Source organism: Oncorhynchus gorbuscha, linkage group LG11 (genome assembly GCF_021184085.1).
Source record: "Oncorhynchus gorbuscha isolate QuinsamMale2020 ecotype Even-year linkage group LG11, OgorEven_v1.0, whole genome shotgun sequence".
Lineage (NCBI taxonomy): Eukaryota > Metazoa > Chordata > Actinopteri > Salmoniformes > Salmonidae > Oncorhynchus > Oncorhynchus gorbuscha.
This window is the reverse complement of record NC_060183.1, coordinates 23,474,489-23,486,730: the sequence shown is the minus strand read 5'-3', so window position 1 is coordinate 23,486,730 and position 12,242 is coordinate 23,474,489.

The window sequence follows — 12,242 nt, the reverse complement described above, 5'->3', positions numbered from 1 at the left end:
TCTCTCTCTCTCTCTCTACAGCTGGTAGGTGGATCTCACTCATTCACTTTCCCCCCTCTCCTTTTACCTCAATTTTCCACTCACTCACTCACTCTAGCTGCTCTTGTTACTCTCTATTCTGACTTTCTATCCCCCTCTCTCCCTCTCATCCTACCCCTCTCGCTCTCTCTCTCTCACAAACACACACTTTCATATTTCCTCTTGTCCCCCAATATTCTACCTCCCTCTCACACACTCTCCTTCTCCTTGTCCCTTGCAATTCTCTCTCCCTGCATCCAACCTTCTCTCACATACATTCTCTCTTCTCTCATGATAGTATGCCCCCCCCTCCGGTATACATCTACCACTGAACCTGCCGTCTCCAGCCTCTGTAGTACTGTTTCAGTACATATACGGTAAGGGCCCTCATAAGGGCTCTCTGCTTCACTGTTCTCTGGGCCTGAGATGGCGTGTCTGTTCTATTTAACACAATACACTCCAGTCCTACATTGGCTCTCTATCTAGTTTTACTGTGTCCTATGTTCTGATTCTGATAAACAAGCTTTCCTCTTGCCTTCTGAGTTAACCCTTCGTATGCCAATGGGAAGGAGAAGAAGTGGGTCATGGGCAGGCAGAGGAGAGAGCAGGGATTGTGTGGATATCTGTGGTGTGTGTGTGTGTGTGTGTGTGTGTGTGTGTGTGTGTGTGTGTGTGTGTGTGTGTGTGTGTGTGTGTGTGTGTGTGTGTGTGTGTGTGTGTGTGTGTGTGTGTGTGTGTGTGTGTGTGTGCGTGTGCGTGTGCGTGTGCGTGTGCGTGTGCGTGTGCGTGTGCGTGTGCGTGTGTGTGTGTGTGTGTGTGTGTAAAGGGAGAGGAGAAAAATTATTTAATGATTAGGATGAAAGAAAGAGTATATACTGTTGTATATATAGCTCATGCAAAGAAATGTAAAAAATTGCTTTCATTACACAGGGAGAATACATAGTAAATTCTAATATAAAAGCAATTTTGGCTATTTATCAATTCATTACAAACAAAGGCCATGACCTAGTGAGATATGCATGGCGGAGGTTCAAACAAGCTAATCGTCTTGACTACATTCGTACATCTTTCTCACTTGCACCAAAAGTTTAAAAAAGTGTTGAGAGGGGACAGAATAATTGGCATATACATTATTACCCTTGTAGAATTTCCACGTGGGCGAGGATAATGGACATTTAATCAAAGCCTGTTGGATGACAACTTGTTTTTAACTAGGACAGAATCATTTCTAACTGACTTTTTCCATCATAACATACAGTTGAGGTCGGAAGTTTACATACACCTTAGCCAAATACATTTAAACTCAGTTTTTCACAATTCCTGACATTTAATCCTGGTAAACATTCCCTGTCCTAGGTCAGTTAGGATCACCACTTTATTTTAAGAATGTGACATGTCATAATAATAGCAGAGAGAATAATTTATTTCAGCTTTTATTTCTTTCATCACATTCCCAGTGGGTCAGATGTTTACACTCAATTAGTATTTGGTAGTATTGCCTTTAAATTGTTTAACTTGGGCAAACTTTTTGGGTAGCCTTCCACAAGCTTCCCACAATAAGTTGGGTGAATTTTGGCCCAGTCCTCCTGACAGAGCTAATGTAACTGAGTCAGGTTTGTAGGCCCCCTTGCTCGCATACATTTTCTATGGGATTGAGGTCAGGGCTTGCCAAAACTATAGTTTGTTAACAAGAAATTTGTGGAGTGGTTGAAAAATGAGTTTTAATGACTCCAACCTAAGTGTATGTAAACTTCCGACATCAACTGTAGGTACAGCAGATCCCCTAATTGTATGGGACTCTTTTAAATGTGCCTTTAGATGCCATGCAATTCAGTACTCATTTCTAAAACAAAAGCAATTTAGGCCCAAAGACTCCATATTAACAAAGGAAATGGAAGGTCTAACAGTACAGATAGATAGCAATAAAAACTGTACCATAGAGGCACAGAATATGTTAGCGGAAAAACAAAATGGAGGAACTGTAATATATGTGTAATATATTATAAAAAGAAAGAGAACTTAATAGAATATGGGGGAAAATGCACCAAATTCTGTCAGGATTTGGCCAGGGTTGTTCCAGTTTTTCGTCACTAGATGCCCCCATTGTGCCTTTTGACCTTTTGTTTTCCCTTGATCCCCATTATTATTTGCACCTGTGCCTCGTTTCCCCTGATTGTATTTAAGCCCTTTGTTTTCCTCAGTTCTTTGCTCTGTGTTTGTATGTTAGCACCCAGCCCTAGTACTCTGTGATCTCTTGTTGATCCCGGTGGACTCTCTTGTGGAATTCTGTTTTTTGTTCTTGTTTGTTTGTTTTTGGGTATCTTTTGAGGCTTTTTGTGCTGTGCCTTCCACCTTGTGGATTTGCCTTTTTGTCTTGGAGGATTACCTTTGTTCTTGTGGAATTCCTTTTGAGGTTGTGGAGTTACATGTTTTCCTGAAGAACTTCACTTTTTACTTCATTAAATACACCGTCTCAAGTACTGCTGTGTCTGCCTCATCTTCTGGGTTCTGCCGACTATTCGTGGCTCAGTTGGTCAAGTGACTGTCTCACTCCGGAGACCCGGGTTCGTAACCGGGTCCTGACAGAAACACAGAGCCAAAAATGAACCCAGAGGCAGCCAGTTCCCAGGACCTTGTTGCCATGCTGTCCCACCACCAGGAGACTGTCCAACGCCATGAAGCCACCAGGCAGCAGGCTATTAGCCAGCCTGCCAGCATAGTGGAGTCTGCCACTAGCATAGTTAGTGTAGTCAGCTCAGCTATCACCATTGAGACCGTGTCTGTGCCTCGACCTGGGTTGGGCAAAACTAAACATGGCGGTGTTCGCCTTAGCAATCTCACTAGGATAAAGACCACCTCCATTCCTGTCATTACTGAAAGAGATCATGATACCTCACATCTCAAAATAGGGCTACTTAATGTTAGATCCCTTACTTCAAAGGCAATTATAGTCAATGAACTAATCACTGATCATAATCTTGATGTGATTGGCCTGACTGAAACATGGCTTAAGCCTGATGAATTTACTGTGTTAAATGAGGCCTCACCTCCTGGCTACACTAGTGACCATATCCCCGTGCATCCCGCAAAGGCGGAGGTGTTGCTAACATTTACGATAGCAAATTTCAATTTACAAAAAAAAAAAATGACGTTTTCGTCTTTTGAGCTTCTAGTCATGAAATCTATGCAGCCTACTCAATCACTTTTTATAGCTACTGTTTACAGGCCTCCTGGGCCATATACAGCGTTTCTCACTGAGTTCCCTGAATTCCTATCAGACCTTGTAGTCATTGCAGATAATATTCTAATCTTTGGTGACTTTAATATTCACATGGAAAAGTCCACAGACCCACTCCAAAAGGCTTTTGGAGCCATCATCGACTCAGTGGGTTTTGTCCAACATGTCTCTGGACCCACTCACTCTCACAGTCATACGCTGGACCTAGTTTTGTCCCATGGAATAAATGTTGTGGATCTTAATGTTTTTCCTCATAATCCTGGACTATCAGACCACCATTTTATTACGTTTGCAATTGCAACAAATAATCTGCTCAGACCCCAACCAAGGAACATCAAAAGTCGTGCTATAAATTCACAGACAACACAAAGATTCCTTGATGCCCTTCCAGACTCCCTCTGCCTACCCAAGGACGCCAGAGGACAAAAATCCGTTAACCACCTAACTGAGGATCTCAATTTAACCTTGCGCAATACCCTAGATGCAGTTGCACCCCTAAAAACTAAAAAATGTCTCATAAGAAACTAGCTCCATGGTACACAGAAAATACCCGAGCTCTGAAGCAAGCTTCCAGAAAATTGGAACGGAAATGGCGCCACACCAAACTGGAAGTCTTCCGACTAGCTTGGAAGGATGGTACCGTGCAGTACCGAAGAGCCCTTACTGCTGCTCGATCGTCCTATTTTTCTAACTTAATTGAGGAAAATAAGAACAATCCGAAATTCCTTTTTGATACTGTGGCAAAGCTAACTAAAAAGCAGCATTCCCCAAGAGAGGATGACTTGCACTTTAGCAGTGATAAATTCATGAACTTCTTTGAGGAAAAGATTATGATTATTAGAAAGCAAATTACGGACTCCTCTTTAAACCTGCGTATTCCTCCAAACCTCAGTTGTCCTGAGTCTGCACAACTCTGCCAGGACCTAGGATCAAGAGAGACGCTCAAGTGTTTTAGTACTATATCTCTTGACACAATGATGAAAATAATCATGGCCTCTAAACCTTCAAGCTGTATACTGGACCCTATTCCAACTAAACTACTGAAAGAGCTGCTTCCTGTGCTTGGCCCTCCTATGTTGAACATAATAAACGGCTCTCTATCCACTGGATGTGTACCAAACTCACTAAAAGTGGCAGTAATAAAGCCTCTCTTGAAAAAGCCAAACCTTGACCCAGAAAATATAAAAAACTATCGGCCTATATCGAATCTTCCATTCCTCTCAAAGATTTTAGAGAAGGCTGTTGCGCAGCAACTCACTGCCTTCCTGAAGACAAACAATGTATACGAAATGCTTCAGTCTGGTTTTAGACCCCATCATAGCACTGAGACGGCACTTGTGAAGGTGGTAAATGACATTTTGATGGCATCGGACCGAGGCTCTGCATCTGTCCTCGTGCTCCTAGACCTTAGTGCTGCTTTTGATACCATCGATCACCACATTCTTTTGGAGAGATTGGAAACCCAAATTGGTCTACACGGACATGTTCTGGCCTGGTTTAGGTCTTATCTGTCGGAAAGATATCAGTTTGTCTCTGTGAATGGTTTGTCCTCTGACAAATCAACTGTACATTTCGGTGTTCCTCAAGGTTCTGTTTTAGGACCACTATTGTTTTCACTATATATTTTACCTCTTGGGGATGTTATTCGAAAACATAATGTAAACTTTCACTGCTATGCGGATGACACACAGCTGTACATTTCAATGAAACATGGTGAAGCACCAAAATTGCCCTCGCTAGAAGCATGTGTTTCAGACATAAGGAAGTGGATGGCTGCAAACTTTCTACTATTAAACTCGGACAAAACAGAGATGCTTGTTCTAGGTCCCAAGAAACAAAGAGATCTTCTGTTGAATCTGACAATTAATCTTAATGGTTGTACAGTCGTCTCAAATAAAACTGTGAAGGACCTCGGCGTTACTCTGGACCCTGATCTCTCTTTTGAAGAACATATCAAGACCATTTCGAGGACAGCTTTTTTCCATCTACGTAACATTGCAAAAATCAGAAACTTTCTGTCCAAAAATGATGCAGAAAAATTAATCCATGCTTTTGTCACTTCTAGGTTAGACTACTGCAATGCTCTATTTTCCGGCTACCCGGATAAAGCACTAAATAAACTTCAGTTAGTGCTAAATACGGCTGCTAGAATCCTGACTAGAACCAAAAAATTTGATCATATTACTCCAGTGCTAGCCTCTCTACACTGGCTTCCTGTCAAAGCAAGGGCTGATTTCAAGGTTTTACTGCTAACCTACAAAGCATTACATGGGCTTGCTCCTACCTACCTCTCTGATTTGGTCCTGCCGTACATACCTATACGTACGCTACGGTCACAAGACGCAGGCCTCCTAATTGTCCCTAGAATTTCTAAGCAAACAGCTGGAGGCAGGGCTTTCTCCTATAGACCTCCATTTTTATGGAACGGTCTGCCTACCCATGTCAGAGACGCAAACTCGGTCTCAACCTTTAAGTCTTTACTGAAGACTCATCTCTTCAGTGGGTCATATGATTGAGTGTAGTCTGGCCCAGGAGTGGGAAGGTGAACGGAAAGGCTCTGGAGCAACGAACCGCCCTTGCTGTCTCTGCCTGGCCGGTTCCCCTTTTTCCACTGGGATTCTCTGCCTCTAACCCTGTTACGGGGCTGAGTCACTGGCTTGCTGGGGCTCTCTCGTGCCGTCCCTGGGGGATGCGTCACCTGGGTGGGTTGATTCACTGTTGTGGTCGGCCTGTCTGGGTTCCCCCACCCCTTGGGTTGTACCATGTCGGAGATCTTTGTGGGCTATACTCGGCCTTGTCTCAGGATGGTAAGTTGGTGGTTGAAGATTTCCCTCTAGTGGTGTGGGGGCTGTGCTTTGGCAAAGTGGGTGGGGTTATATCCTTCCTGTTTGGCCCTGTCCGGGGTGTCCTCGGATGGGGCCACAGTGTCTCCTGACCCCTCCTGTCTCAGCCTCCAGTATTTATGCTGCAGTAGTTTATGTGTCGGGGGGCTAGGGTCAGTTTGTTTATCTGGAGTACTTCTCCTGTCCTATTCGGTGTCCTGTGTAAATCTAAGTGTGCGTTCTCTAATTCTCTCCTTCTCTCTTTCTTTCTCTCTCTCGGAGGACCTGAGCCCTAGAACCATGCCCCAGGACTACCTGACATGATGACTCCTTGCTGTCCCCAGTCCACCTGGCCATGCTGCTGCTCCAGTTTCAACTGGCCTGGGCCCTAGGACCATGTCCCAGGACTACCTGACATGAGGACTCCTTGCTGTCCCCAGTCCACCTGGCCATGCTCCTGCTCCAGTTTCAACTGTTCTGCCTTACTATTATTCAACCATGCTGGTCATTTATGAACATTTGAACATCTTGGCCACGTTCTGTTATAATCTCCACCTGGCACAGCCAGAAGAGGACTGGCCACCCCACATATGCTCTCTCTAATTCTCTCTTTCTTTCTCTCTCTCGGAGGACCTGAGCCCTAGGACCGTGCCCCAGGACTACCTGACATGATGGCTCCTTGCTGTCCCCAGTCCATCTGACTGTGCTGCTGCTCCAGTTTCAACTGTTCTGCCTTATTATTATTTGACCATGCTGGTCATTTATGAACATTTGAACATCTTGGTCATGTTCTGTTATAATCTCTACCCGGCACAGCCAGAAGAGGACTGGCCACCCCACATAGCCCGGTTCCTCTCTAGGTTTCTTCCTAGGTTTTGGCCTTTCTAGGGAGTTTTTCCTAGCCACCGTGCTTTTACACCTGCATTGTTTGCTGTTTGGGGTTTTAGGCTGGGTTTCTGTACAGCACTTTGAGATATCAGCTGATGTACGAAGGGCTATATTAATAAATTTGATTTGATTTGATTTGATTTGGTTCAGCAAGAGTCCTTAATGGCTAGACATTCTCATCTTCTGTCGGAGATGCTGACATCCATAAAGCAGATATCTGATCGCCTTACCCCGGCAACAGTTCCTGTTCCAGTACCTCAGATTCACGTACCCATGGCAGTTAACCCTCTGGCTGAACCTCGTCTTCCACCTCCCCAATGGTTCTCAGGTGATCCAAGTGCTTGTAAAGGGTTTCTCACCCAATGTTCTCTCTCCTTCGAGCTGCAACCCTCGTCGTTCCCCACCGACTGGTCTAAGATCGCATATATCATCACCCTGCTGTCGGAAAAAGCCCTGGCCTGGGCTACTGCTGTGTGGGATGCCCATAGTTCCTGCTGTGCCAGCTACTCTGCCTTTGCTGAGGAATTCAAACGAGTGTTTCAAGGCCCAAGCAGTGGTCCTGACTCAGCCAAACAGCTCCTGACTCTCCACCAAGGTCGGCGCAGCGTGACGGACTATGCCATCCAGTTCCGCACGGTGGCAGCAGCGAGTGGCTGGAACAACGAGGCGCTCACGGTGTGCTTTCTGAAAGGCCTTTCCGACACTATCCATGATGAACTGGCCACTCGGGAACCACCGGACAATCTCGAGTCCCTGATCAAGTTGGCCTCACGCATTGACCAGCGTCTGAGAGAGAGAGAACTCAACCGTAGCCCTCTAGCCCCTATCAGTCCCAGCTCCGAGTCCCCACCTTTATCCTCGCTGGATCCACCGGAACCCATGCAGATTGGACGCATCTCCCAGGCTGAGAGAGACCGCCAGATGAGGGAGCGACGCTGTCTATATTGCGGCAAACCGGGCCATTTCCGTTCCACGTGTCCCGGGCTCCAGGGAAACGCTCTGTCCCGTACAGACCGGGGGGAACTGTAACAGGAAACATAACCTCCTCCCATCCGTCCAACTCCCGTCTGCTCATTCCAGTCATCCTTTCTTGGGACAACCACAAGCTTCACCTTCAAGCCTTGGTAGACTCTGGAGCCGCAGATAACTTCATGGATGGTGTCTGGGCGAAGGAGAATGGCGTTCCCTCTGAACCTCTAAGTGACCCCATGAGGGTTACTACATTGGATGGAAGCCCTTTGGGATCTGGACTTGTCACTCATGTCACTACCTCCTTGCGACTTTCAGTTTCACAACACCAGGAATTGATGAACTTTCATTTGATCTCCTGTTCCGAGTTCCCTCTCGTCCTTGGATACCCCTGGCTTCACAGCCATAACCCTCACATCGACTGGTCTGTGGGTACTATCAAGCAGTGGGGTCCTACGTGCCAAGCTATTTGTATTTTCCCGAATTCCCAGAGTTCTACTCCCGAGTCTTTAGAATCCATCGACCTGACCCGAGTTCCCGAGTGTTACCATGACCTCAAACTGGTATTTAGCAAACTGAGGGCCACCATGCTACCACCCCATAGACCTTATGATTGCCCCATCGAACTGTTTCCGGGCACTTGTCCCCCCAGGGGTCGGATCTTTTCCCTATCTCCACCCGAACGAGCTGCTATGGATATCTACATCAAGGACGCTCTGGAAGCAGGCCTCATGCGTCCATCCACCTCCCCGGCGGGAGCAGGGTTTTTCTTTGTGGCCAAGAAAGACGGTGGATTACGTCCTTGCATCGACTACCGGTGACTCAATGCCATAACTGTCCGTAACCGTTACCCGCTACCCCTTATGGCCACAGCCTTCGAGCTGCTCCAGGAAGCAGTTGTTTTCACTAAGCTTGACCTGCGGAACGCATACCCTCTTGTGCGGATCAGACCTGGTGACGAGTGGAAGACCGCTTTCAACACGCCTACTGGTCACTATGAATACTTGGTGATGCCCTTCGGCCTGACCAACGCCCCAGCGGTGTTCCAAGCGCTCATAAACGATGTGCTTAGGGATATGCTTAACATATTTGTGTTCGTTTACTTGGATGAGATCCTCATCTTTTCGAGCTCTCTTCAAGAACACACAAAGCATGTCAGACAAGTACTCAAACGCCTCCTAGACAGCCATCTGTACGTTAAGCCGGAAAAATGTGAATTCCATTCATCCCGAGTACAATTCCTGGGATTTGTAGTGGAACGCGGTCGAGTCCAAATGGACCCCAGGAAGGTAGGGGCGGTAGCGGATTGGCCCACCCCCAAATCCGTTAAGGAAGTTCAGTGTTTCCTGGGCTTCACTAACTTTTACTGCAAGTTCATCAAGAACTTCAGCTTGGTGGCAGCCCCTCTCTCAGCTTTAACCAAGGGTGGCAATGCAAGGTTTTTGTGGGGAAGAGAAGCTGAGACGGCCTTCCAAGGACTCAAGCAGCGTGTCCTCTCTGCTCCCATCCTGATACTACCGACTACGGATGAACCGTTTGTGGTGGAGGTAGACGCCTCAGAGGTTGGTGTTGGAGCTGTCCTGTCTCAGCGGGGTGAAGAGTGCTTACGGACCACAAAAATCTGGAGTATATCCAGCAGGCGAAGCGGTTGAACTCTAGACAAGCTAGATGGTCTCTTTTCTTCAATCGATTCCAGTTTATCCTCACCTATCGGCCCGGGTCGAAGAATCTCAAACCGGATGCCCTGTCCCGAGTCTACGCTCCTGCCATTCGAGATGACACGGACATGCCTGTCCTTCCTGCTGCTAAGATTGTGGCTCCGATCTCGTGGCAAGTTGAGGATACCGTGAGACGAGCTCAAGCTATTGAACCGGACCCGAAAGGAGGTCCTGCCAATCGGTTGTTTGTCCCCAAGGCAGTGAGGACTCAGGTCCTTCTGTGGGGGCACTCCTCTCGCCTCACCTGTCACCCGGGCGTAGGTCGCACCTTGGAGTTCATCCAGCGTAAGTTCTGGTGGCCTACCATAAGAGAAGACGTTGCCACTTTCGTCAATGCCTGCCCCGTGTGCTGCCAGGGCAAATCTTCTCACCTCCGCCCGCAAGGACTCCTTCACCCTTTACCTGTTCCCCACAGACCCTGGTCCCATATCTCGTTGGACTTTATTACTGGCCTTCCTCCATCCCATGGCAATACTACTATCCTAGTCATAATCGACAGGTTTTCAAAGGCGGCCAGGTTCGTCCCTCTGACTAAGTTACCTTCTGCCAAGGAAACGGCTGAGTTGGTAATTAATCATGTGTTCCGAGTCTTCGGCATTCCTCAAGATATGGTTTCTGACAGAGGTCCCCAATTCGCCTCTAGGTTTTGGAAGGCCTTCTGCCAACTCATGGGGGCTTCTGCCAGTCTATCTTCAGGGTACCATCCAGAGTCCAACGGCCAAACTGAGAGGATGAATCAAGAGCTGGAAACCACCCTCCGATGTATGACTCGTAACAACCCGTCCACATGGTCGTCCTTCATTGTTTGGGCCGAATACGCGCACAACACCTTGCGCTCCTCCTCCACTGGTATGTCCCCGCACGAGTGTCAGTTTGGCTATGCCCCTCCATTGTTCCCGGACCAGGAGGCAGAAGTCAGAGTGCCTTCAGCCTTGAAGTTCGTCAGACGCTGTCGGCTTATGTGGAGGAAGACCCGTCTTAATCTTATGCGTTCCTCACAGAGGTACCAACAACAAGCCAACAGACGTCGCCGTCCCGGGCCTACCCTGCGCCCCGGCCAGAGAGTCTGGCTCTCCACAAGAGACTTACCAATACGGGTGGAGTCTCGCAAGCTGTCCCAAAAATACATCGGTCCCTTTAAGGTTGCCAGGAGAGTTAACCCAGTTTCTTATCGCCTACACTTACCCAGATCCCTTAAGATTAATCCCACGTTTCACATTTCCTTATTAAAACCTGTTGTTTTTTCTCCCCTTGTCCCGGCAGACAGACCTCCCCCTCTGCCTCGTGTCATTGGAGGCCAGCCGGCTTATACCGTCCATCGGATACTGGATTCCCACCGGGTGCAGCGGTCCTGGCAGTATCTGGTGGACTGGGAAGGCTACGGTCCCGAGGAGCGCTCCTGGGTTCCTGCCAAAGACATACTGGACCCTGACCTCATTCGTCAGTTCAGGGCCCTCCACCCTGAGAGAGCTGGTAGGAACGTCAGGAGTCGTTCCTAGGGGGGGGGATTCTGTCAGGATTTGGCCAGGGTTGTTCCGGTTTTTGGTCACTAGATGCCCCCATTGTGCCTTTTGACCTTTTGTTTTCCCTTGATTCCCATTATTATTTGCACCTGTGCCTCGTTTCCCCTGATTGTATTTAAGCCCTTTGTTTTCCTCAGTTCTTTGCTCTGTGTTTGTATGTTAGCACCCAGCCCTAGTACTCTGTGATCTCTTGTTGATCCCGGTTGACTCTCTTGTGGAATTATGTTTTTTGTTCTTGTTTGTTTTTGGGTATCTTTTGAGGCTTTTTGTGCTGTGCCTTCCACCTTGTGGATTTGCCTTTTTGTCTTGGAGGATTACCTTTGTTCTTGTGGAATTCCTTTTGAGGTTGTGGAGTTACATGTTTTCCTGAAGAACTTCAGTTTTTACTTCATTAAATACACCGTCTCAAGTACTGCTGTGTCTGCCTCATCTTCTGGGTTCTGCCGACTATTCGTGGCTCAGTTGGTTAAGTGACTGTTTCTCACTCCGGAGACCCGGGTTCGTAACCGGGTCCTGACAAAATTCTACTTTAAATCTTCAACATAACTTTTTACAAATAATGGAGTCACCCTTGATTCACAAAACTATATTTTGAAAGAGGTGGCAAAGTACTTTAAGCATATGTTTTCATTTCAGTCTCCTCCATCTCCACTAGCCAAATGTAATTGCATGGATTTCTTTCTAACAATAATGTAAAATTAACAGCTGTATAGAAAGTGTCATGTTTTGTCTTATTTTGTCTTGTCATTTTGCTTTTCCCTCTGTTCGTTTTCCCCCTGCTGGTCTTGTTAGGTTCGTTCCCCTTTTTCTCTCTCCCTTCCTCTCTCTCTTCTCTCTATCGTTCCGTTCCTGCTCCCAGCTGTTCCTATTCCCCTAATCAATCATTTAGTCTTTCCACACCTGTTCCTTATCTTTTCCCCTGATTAGAGTCCCTATTTCTTCCCTTGTTTTCCGTTCCTGTCCTGTCGGATCCTTGTCTATTGTTCACCGTGCTGTGTTTGTGTATCGCCCTGTCGTGTCGTGTTTCCCTCAGATGCTGCGTGGTGAGCAGGTGTCTGAGTCTGCT